Below are 10,974 nucleotides of genomic sequence, written 5' to 3'. Positions count from 1 at the left end.
AATAGTGATCGGCCATCCAAAATTGCCACTTTGACAAAATAAATGGCCGATCGGCAACAAAGAATGCCGACCGGCAATATATATTGCCGATGGCATAAAATCACTGGCCGGTGATGTGGGGGGATGCCTCACAAGGCATTCCCTGCCCCTTCAAGGAAAAACACAAGTGTTTGGTGCAAAACCAGACACAAAACAGTCGAGTCGAGAGATCCTGAGGCAAGGCGCGCAACCGAGACCTCCGGGAACTCAAGACGAACACAAACATGGATGATCACCGAGTGTTCAAGCGGTGACGTCCAAGTCTTGAGGACGGTCAAAAATGGGGTGTCTACAGTTGCCCCTCTTTGACAGAACTCGAAAGTCATAACAATGACGGGAGTGATTGTCAAAGCCCAGAGATGACCCATTTTTGACAAGGCCGAAGACTTAGACAAACATGCAAGACAAACAAGATATGCGCCCGAAGGCAGGGCAAAATGCAAGACAATGCACAAAGCCGAACATAACTTATGATCATGCAAGAGAAATAGGGACGTATCTCGGTGTTTCAAAACAAGGAGAAACGTAGGGACGTATCCCGGCGTTTCAAAAAGAAAAGAAACATAAGGACGCATCCCGGCGTTTCGAAAGGAAGAGAGAAACGTAGGGACGTATCCCAGTGTTTCGGGAGGAAGGAGAAACGTAGGGACGTGTCCCGGTGTCTCAGAAAGGAATGAGAAACATAGGGACGTATCCCAGTGTTTCGGAAGGAAGGAAAAACATAGGGACATATCCTAGTGTTTCTGAATAGGAATAAGCATTGGAACGTATTCCAAATGCTCGTAACCAAAGAAGGAGAAACATTAGGACATATCCCACTGTTTCGGATTGAGTGAGAAACATAAGGACGTATCCCGGTGTTTCGAAATGGTGTGAGCATTGGAACGTATTCCAAACACTTTTAACCGAAGAGGGAGAAACATAGGGACGTATCCCGGTGTTTTGAAACAAAGAGAGAAACGTAGGGACGTATCCCGGCGTTTCGGAAAGAAGGGAGAAGAAACATAGGGACGTATCCCGGTATTTCGAAAAGAAGAGAGAAACATAGGGACGTATCCCGGTGTTTCACAAGGAATGAGAAACATGGGGACGTATCCTGGTGTTTCCGAAGGAGAGAGAAACATAGAGACCTATCCCGGAGTTTCGGAAAGGAGAAAGAAACATAGGGACGTATCCCGGAGTTTCGGAAAGGAGAAAGAAACATAGGGACGTATCCCGGAGTTTCGGAAAGGAATGAGAAACATAGGGACGTATCCCGGTGTTTCGGAAAGAAGTAGAGTGTGCATAACAATGTGATTGAACTGTGCATAACAATGCAAGTAGAACGTGCGTGATAACGTAAGTTAAAGAGGTGCATGACAATGCAAATATAATGTGCATAACAATGCAGGTGTAACGGTGCATAACAATGCTAGATAGATGTGCATAACAAAGCGACGAATGTGCAACTTCAAAAGCGCGTTTGAAACAAAATGCCGAATAAGGAAATACAAGCCTTAACGAGACCAAATCCAAACGCGACCTCCGATTTACCTCTCGGAGGGGGGGTTGTAACACAGTCCGCTTGAAAAGGGGACACCCTATTTATATTGGTGAGAGATAACATCTGCTGCTGCTTTAATTGCCATTCTGACTTGAAGCATGCTTAAGCTTGGAGTAGAGGCACACTCATTCTTCGGAGCACTGACAAGGCCTGAAGAGGTACATCCAGAGTACAATCACGGAATTTGCTGAAGGTGAAACACACTCAGATGCTTCGGTTTCCCCTCTTTTCTTTTACTTTGTAGTCTGGAACCCATATAGCTTCAAATAGGTCCTTGTTTTACTGTTCTTGCATGACCTGGGTTGAACCCTGCGGTTTTAAGAGAGAACAAATTCTTGTTTTGCACAAATGTGAAGAATGGCACAACACTCTGAGCATAAAACGATTCATTTTTGAAATTGAGAATGAGTTCTCGACCGGGTATTGAGCCCACGACTGAACACAGCGCACTACGACCCAACAACGGAAAACAAAAGGTAAACAACCTAAACACATCGAGACACGCTCGGAACGACTCAAAGCAAGAATCGAGACAAACAAATCAAAAGACACGACACACAGACGTACACAGGGAGCCTGTTTCACCGGGTATTGTTTCCCACCCTTTCTCATTTGTGATCCTCACATCACTCGGCCCTCAAGCTCTATTTTTCTGAAAAAGCCCTTTTCTCACTTTTTCTCTCATCGCACATCTCTTTATTCTTCAATCTCTCATTTTTTTCAATCCCTTCCCTAGGTGGTTGATGGATAGACAGGAAGTCGTGGGCCCTTGTCCCTGGTATTCTACCAGCTTTTGATTCTTGTTCACAACAGTGAATTCCTCCCATAGAGGGGTTGCGCTGCAACTGGGTATGTAGCAAATCTGTAGCTGACATCAATTGATGATGCTCTGCTGGGAAGTTCGGACACGATCAGATCTGTCCAGATGAGGGAGTGGAATATCTCGCCCCATTCCAGTTCGTGCTTCGCACTTGTCTTGATACCTCGTTGCTTGGAGGATGAGACAGCTTTCAGCCCTTTGTTGTTAACCTCAGTTGTGCCCTTCTTGGCAGGTAAAGTGCCCTTTCTGGCAAGTATGTTGACAACGGGAGAAAGACAGAACACCTTACTCAACTGTGCCTCAATTTCATCATTTTGACCATTTTTTGTTTTTGCTTTCTACTAAAACAATTTTGATCAGTATGAGAGTTAGATTAACATACTTGTTCACTTTTCTGATTTTGAAAATCATGCAAGTTAGGTTATGAGCACTGAAAATTTTCCTGTTTTAGGTCCAAAGAAAGGTCCAATTTTTTGGGAAAATGGAATAATTTTCGAGACAATTAGCCAACCTCAGTAAAAATTCTCAAAAACTATTTTTGCAAACAATCAATGCTCGACGAGCACGAAACTTACTCTCGAGATGCACAACCTCAGATCGGAGGCAATGGAAAATTGCCCCTTGTGTGGATGGCACTGCATGGCAACGGAAAGTTGCCCCTTGTTTGAATGGCACTGCAGTGCACTGAGTGGCAACAGAAAGTTGCCCCTTGTTTGAATGGCACCGCAGCGCATTGTAGTCAGTCCTCAAAGTGACGAACACAACCAAATTCTCAGATACAGAGAAGGCAAAGATGATCAAAACCATTACATGGACACAATTGATTTTGAAGTGTTTTACGGCTAGACTTCGGAATGAAGTTTCCTACGTATCCCAAAGATGGGAATCAAGCCTTACGTAGTTTGGGGTTAAGGTACACTCGAGTATTAACCTCCCCTTTTGCGCTCTAACTTTTGCCAAGGCGCCCGTTGCGGGTTTTCGACCTTGCGAGCTTTGTTCTTCTTTCCTTTTTCAATTCTTTTCTTTTTTTTCTCTTTTTTTATTTTTCATTTTTTCATTTCTTTTGCATTTTTTGTATTTTTCTTTTTTTTCTTTTTTTTTCTTCTTTTTCTTGCTCTAACTTTTGTCTGGGTCGCCCTTCCGGGTTTTCGACCCAGCGAGCCTCTCAAGGGTGAAAGTGTAGCTTTGTTCATGTCAAATGGTTTTAGGGTTTTGCAGCCATCCGTATCCAGGAGAGTGGTCATTGCATTGATTTACTGAAGGATCCATCTTCGGCTCTTCGAGCATATCGGACATTTTTGCCCCTAGTTTGAGGGGTGATTTTGTTCTAGCTTCGCAAGCCTCTTCTGATGAAATCTGATCTTCTTGATCTGACTTTCTTGCCTCTTGTTCGAGGGCTGCTTGGAATCTAGCCACACAGGCCTCACATGGCGGTTGACCGTTGAACGTTCTGAATGGGCTCAAGGTTCGAAAACAAATGGATTGAATCTTGAGGCTGAGAGTGATCCTAGGCTGCACAATCTCAAGAGCGATTCCACAGAAGTCTTCACAGGACCGCGCAAAACAGTTTTTGAAATCTTTTAAGAAAGCGACAAATCGCTCGCGCTGAAGATAGTGTAGGACTAATCTGGATCAAGCCAAGATCCTTCTCAGTACTCATACTAACAAGCATGATCTCGATCATTAAGGGCTTAACATGCCTCTCTTGCTCTCAATTGATCAAATTTTGCAAAACCCGAGGAATTCTTTCCTCTTCGTTTTTATCACGATGTTTCGAAAAAAGTTTTGGAAAACTTAGGTCGATGCAATGAATTCAAGGCACAGAAAAGACACAGCTTCTAGTCAAATACTGTCATCTTATTTAGAATTTCTAGCACAACTGGCACACGGCAGAAGCAAACACAAGAGTGTGAAAATCACTGATGTTCCATTCAAATCTGTTGGCGTAACTGGCTCCAAGGCAGAAACAGACTCAAAAGAAAGCAAAAAAGACAAACACAAAGCAAGCAAGTGATGTCCGAGGTAACACCCCCGAAATCACCCGACTCTAACAAAACAGGACTGACTCGACACAACAAGACAGACCCGACTGACTCAATATGAAAAGACTGACTCAATACAAAATGACAAGACTGACCCAATACCCAAGTCAGAAAGCACAAAAGCTAGCATTCGCAAATTGCTCAAAACAGTGCGTGCCATACGCCACATCCGGAGTAAACTGAGCGCCGCCCGCAGGTGGTTCATCCCTCGATCACATCACATTATCCCCCATAAGTTCATTGATCAAGTGCCGATAGACTTTGCAGGACCTGGTGCGGGGATGACCTTGTTATCAATCAAATTTTGTATCTCGTGGCGGAGACGGACGCAACTGTCGGTGTCATGACCGGTTTGTTGATGAAAAGCACAGTACTTAGTCGGGTCATGCTTTGGAGGGAGAGGATCGGGTAGAGGCCGTTGTTCCAACGGTTTCAGATGTCCTTTCCTGAGTAGGACACCTAGAGCTTTAGACGAAGGCATAAAGAGTGGGGTGAAAACCCTTTTGCCTCGGGGTAGATAGTCCGAAGTTCGGGGGTTTGAAGTGGATGCACCAACAAAGGGGGTGGCTGCTCTTGGTGTGGTGGTGGCGACCATGCCCACGTTTGAGGTCCTAGCAGCTGCGTCACCACCGGTGGTCGCACTTGAATTGCGGGAAAACGCCCTCTTAGGCTGCTCCTTCTCCTGGTCAATAAGGCCCTACTTCATAGCGTCCTCGATCTGTACTCCCATCTCATGCAAATCTGAAAAGGTAGGGAAGGGGAGCACGATCATTTTCTGCATTAGTTTGGGCTGGAGGTTGTGCACAACCATCCGTATTTGATCCTTATCCGTTGGCCTAATGGTCATCATTGAGGCCTTGGCCCTCCAGCGGGCCACGAATTCTGAGAAGCCCTCCTTTGCTCTTGGCGGGTGACTTCAAGATCACGAGTTGTGACCTCAATCTGTGCGTTGTAGGAGTATTGATCACTGAAGGCCTCAGCCATCTCTTCCCAATTCTGTTTCACAGAGTTCTCCAATTTTGCATACCAGATTGCGGCTATCCCAGACAGGGTCCGGCCAAACAATGATAGCTTCTGTAATCTGGTGAGGCCCATCGACCTTAGTATGTCCGAAAACAGCCGCAAATGTACCATGGGATCCCCAGATCCATCAAAGCGGTCGATGTGCGGCATCTTAAATCTGTTCGGCAGCGTCACAGCCGAGTCTGTATACCCATCTTCAATGTCAGGAATGGAGTGGGCCCCCTGAGACTTCTTGAACAATTTCTCAAGCTTGCTCACTTTCAATGCTGTGGGGTCTGTCTCGATATCAAAGGGGGGGTCTGGTAGGTTGGTGGGTGTTTTAGATAGCTGGGGTAGAACCGGGGGCGGAGCTGGCCCTGTCGGAATGTCCGTATCTTCCTGGTCGTTAGCTGTCTCCCTGAGTGTTGGAACTCTTGGTGGGGGAGGAGCCTGGTGTGAAGTAGATACTCCAGTTTGCTGCTCTAACCTGGCAATTGTCTCTGCCTGTTGGGCTATGACCACAGCCTGTTGTTTGGTGAATTCTGCTTGATGGACAGCGTCTTGCTGCAGGGCTTTCATACTCTCTTGGAGTTGGCGCACCATCTCTTCCATTCCCGCCATACTACCCTGATCTAACTGATCTATCGGTATATCTGTCTCTGTGGTAAAGGCAGATATCTTAACCCAACCGCACACAGGTGAGATGGATAATGACTGTTGATCCGAAGACTGTTGAACTGATGATCTGTGCCTGACTGGCCTTTTACTCTGCCTCTGGTAAAGGAACACTGATTGCCCTTAAACTGAATCTCTGACCTGACAAAGTCTATCAGCACAAGTCCGATGAACCTCGGGGGATATTGGAGCCTTCTGAAGCTATGGTTCCAGGACTACCTAGCAAAAGGGAAAACAGAGAGCATCTCAGCCTGATTTTACCATAACCCATATGAGCAAAGCTGAATGACTGGCCCCGACAGGATTCTGCCCAAAATTCTACCTGTAAACTGATACCCTCAGGTAAAATTGATTCCCCAAATACTGATTGTGATGCCCACAGGCCTGATACTCAAACTTGCGAACTGTTATGCGCGTTCCCTGCATAGATACACTCTAAAAACACATAGCAAGTAAAAGAGAGCCAAAACACCCCTAAGTTGGGGTAGGGTTTCCCTGTCCTATTTTTGTCAGGAGCTAGGGTTTCACTATGCACGCAGCAGTTTTCAAACAACCTAGCATCGGGTAAGCAACCTGTCCTAGTTTGGAATAGTCACTATGGATTTCGATATGCACTAGGTCGAATGGTCGAAAAGGGTGCCCCGATAAAACCGGGGTTTGTGTTCCCATACTGTCAAAGCCCACAACCGGTCAGCCTTATGGCATGCTTTGACAAAGTCAAGCCTCCGGCAAACCGTTCAGGAATGGCAGATGACAAACACGGTGTCCTAGGCGCACCAATGCACATGCAATGCAAAGAGACACATAAATGAAATCAAAACAGGATATCATGAGTTCGAGTCAAGCTCTCTAAATCCCTAGTGGAGTCGCCAGAAACTGTAACACGTCTGCGAGGGACCCCGCTACAGTTCAGACTCGATTTGTGTCACGGTTCTTAATCTGAACCAAAGAGTCCAAATCTGGCAAATCGTTTTGAGAAAATAGATTTTTGAAAGAAGTGCCAAACATGGACTGTTTTGCCAAATACAAAGTCGCCACCTAAATATTTTGTATGGGGGAATTTAAGAAACCCTGACTCGGTGCCAAAGGCCACGTGTCCGTCATCACCAAAGTTGCCTCGGCTCGGGAGCTTGGGTACGATTGGGGAAGGTCAGCTATGAGCACCCCCTCTCGCCCGATCCGAAAATCAGCCTCTACTAACCGTGATATCCGTTTTTGAAAATGTTATGTGTTCTTATTCCGGTTATTAGCCTAGAATTACTATGTCATGCGCACAGCAAACAAGTATAGACCAAATCACCTAGGTTGGAACGAAACATTACATATCCGTTTGTTCGGAAAACAATTTGAAATTTGCTACTCGTAAGTAGGCTAAAAAACACGGATTTCAATGAGTTGTTCCAACTCAAACAATCCAACCTTCACCCACAGGCATTTAGGCAGTAATATCATGTAAACATATAGCCGCATGGCAAGCATTTCCAGTTATTAGCCTAAATTTACTATGTTATGCGCACAGCAGACAAGTATAGACCAAATCGCCTATATTGGAATAAAACATTTCATGTTTGTTTTGGAAATGGTTTGCTACTCACAAGTAGGCTAAAATGCAGATTTTGCCACCCTCAAGTGGGCTTTAGAAAAAAATGATTTTCCCACTATCTAGTGGGCTTAAAACTCACAGTTTTAATGAATTATCTCAATTTAAGCAATTCGACCTTCATCCACAGGCATTCAAGCAGTTATATCACATAAGCAGCTAGCCTCATGGTAATCATGCAATTATGGCAACATTCACACTCATGCGAGATGCTAAAGCATAAATACTTACATCGTACTCTGTGCCAAAACAAAGAACTCGTTAGCAATCAATGCATAATCCAAGTCCATGTTTAAATGCCTAATGCAACGCATACGGAATGTCACTAGAGTAGGCTCGGCTAGTCTATGAATGACATGTGAAAATGCACAGGTAGCATGTATTCAAGTTAGATTTGAAATACTAATGCTGTTAGCATGATGCGCCGAGCCCGGTGCATGCAATACTGATGAATGATGCACGCATGCGTAGCATAAGGTATGCTAAATTAAACATGACCTATTACTAACCATCAAAGCAGGTAAGTAAAATGGAGAAAGAAGTGGGGGTTGGAAGACATGCACACACTCACCCACACTTATTACAAATTCGCCCTCACTCGGAGGGACCGAAAGAATAATACAAATTAACTAACTCGCAAGCTAATTAATTATTACAAATTACCTAATTAATTAACAAATTAACTAAGCTAAGAAAAGCAATAAAAAAGGGGCCTCGGGAAGAGGGTCCAATGCACGCATGCTCGGGTCTTGCTCAGAAGTCCAGTGCCATGCACAAGCCGCCTCTGTTTTCCCTGCTCTGCTTCTCTAAAGACTGCCAAAGTCTCAGGATGTGCTCACTGGATGTTGGGGAATGCCACCGGCTGGAGGGAATCATCATCGGCTGTGATTTGGTGTCGATCGGCCAAAAATGAATCCATCGGCCACAGATGGATTGCCGGTCGGCACTCTATGCAGTCGATCGGCAAAAAGTTCCTGCATAATCTGTTTGACAGCAGCAGAGGACAGAGCTTTGCATGGCAATGCAATTCAAGCAATGTATGCACCAACCATATCCCTTATCATCTTTATGACTCAAAGGGACATGGTCCTTGGTTCTCGGACCATCAATCGCGCATTTCAATGCGTGATGGCCCAAGAGACCAAGTTATGCATGTTGATTTTAAATGCAATGCAAACCAACAAACAAAGGCCCAACTCCCATCACTAAATCAAGGAACAAGACATGCATGCTAGATGGAGTGCAACCTAGACATGTGAACTAGCATGCAACATGGGCATACAATGCATTTATGCAAGTATGCAAGCAAACATGTAAGGTAAGCATGCAAACAAGTAAAGGATGGACTTAAGCTCGTTTGGGCAACCCTTAAGGAAGCCCAAAACAGTGGCCATCAACCAAGGAAATGAGGCCAAATGCACATGCAAGCATACATGACAACATGGACCAACATTTAAGCACATAAAGGCAACTTTTAAGCGCACTTTAAAAGAGGCATAGCACGGACAATTAACATGAAAATGAAGCTCTGAAAATCATGCTATAGGAGGTGCCAAACCAACTAAACAAAGCAAGCAAAACATGTCACAATGGCCAGAGTGCTTAAGACAAGCCAAGGAGGCTTAAACCAAGGTTAAGTCCACCAAACCTCACAAAGCTAAGGGGACTTAAAACAAGTCAAATGCAGACTTAAACAAAGCCAAGGGTGCACTTAGATGGCATCTAAGTGGTCTAAAAGTGAAAACATACTCCGAGGCCTAAACAAGGGGCATAAGGTAAGAACCTTTAAACACATTGAAGGAGGATTAAATGCAAGCATATAAGCATGTCATAAGGGCTGAGATAACATGTTAAGCGGTTCCAAACCATTGAAATGATACAAACAAGGCATGCTACACACTTATATACTTAAGGCCAACAAGCCCAAAATGCAAAGGGGGCATGCAATGCAAGCTATGGTCGACCAAAACAGCCAAGGATAGACCTTAAACATGGCAAAATAAACATGAAAGCTTCACAAAGCTAGGCCTAAAGCATGCTTGAACAAGGGTTACAACCTAAGGCATGTTAAGGCAACAAAATAGCATTACAAGGCATGTATGCTAAGCAAGCATGGTGTACCAAAACCAACTTAAAACAATGCTATATCATGGCATAATAAGCATAAAAAAAAGCCAAGGCATGGTCAACATGAGTTAAGCTAGGTGCTCCCTCAAGAGGCAAAAAGTGCTCTTTTCAAGGACAACAAGGAGAGGGGGTGGCCCTCTCCTTCTTAGGACCTTAAGGCACCATCCTCACCTCTGAAATCCCTCAAGATTTCAGTGGTGAGGAGGCCCAAACACTATGGTCCCGGAGCTCACACAAAATGGCACAAAATGGAGCCTTACAAGGCTTAAGAGGGGTCAAACAACCCCAAAGCTTGAAGCAACCTTAACAAACTATTTAGAGGCCTTAAAAACAGAACTTTTACGTATTATATGCAAAGCCAAAAAATAGTTTCAAGATAGGTAAAAGTAGTGTGCAAAAATGGGGAGATAAAAGGGAAAAGTGATTACCCTTGTAGACCTTCTTCAACAATGGAGCTCCAGCAGCTTGTTGAGGTTGAAATCAACTTCAAAACTCTAAAAACAACCCTCAAGGGCCTCAGCTCCAAGGAAAGGTGTGGTAGTGTGTGTCTGTGTACAAAACTAAGGCTTAAACACACACAATACAAGAGAATGAGAGATATAGATATAGGATAGATATAAAACCCTAAACCTAGAACCAGAGCTCCTCTAACAATTTTTTCTAACCCTAATGCCAAGAGAGGAGACCTCTTCTTATAGGCAACTCCCTCTTGTAAGGCTTGCAAAACAAGCCATCCAAGAGGGAAATCCCTCCATACACGTGTATGGAGGGGAACAGAGTGGGTGCCAGCTATCACAGCTGGCACAAAATATCTACTAAAAGTAGATGAACAGTGATCATCCATCCAAAATTGCCACTTTGACAAAATAAATGGCTGATCGACAACAAAGAATGCCGACCGGCAATATATATTGCCGATGGCATAAAATCACTGGCCGGTGGCCTCGAGCCATGGCCGGTGATGTGTGGGGATGCCTCACAAGGCATTCCCTGCCCCTTCAAGGCAAAACACAAGTGTTTGGTGCAAAACCAGATACAAAACAGTCGAGTCGAGAGATCCTGAGGCAAGGCGCGCAACTGAGACCTCCGGGAACTCAAGACGAACACAAACATGGATGATCACCGA

Source organism: Camellia sinensis, chromosome 8, assembly GCF_055761805.1.
Source record: "Camellia sinensis isolate YWXY chromosome 8, ASM5576180v1, whole genome shotgun sequence".
NCBI classification, from domain to species: domain Eukaryota; kingdom Viridiplantae; phylum Streptophyta; class Magnoliopsida; order Ericales; family Theaceae; genus Camellia; species Camellia sinensis.
Note: the sequence above shows the minus strand (reverse complement) of the source record.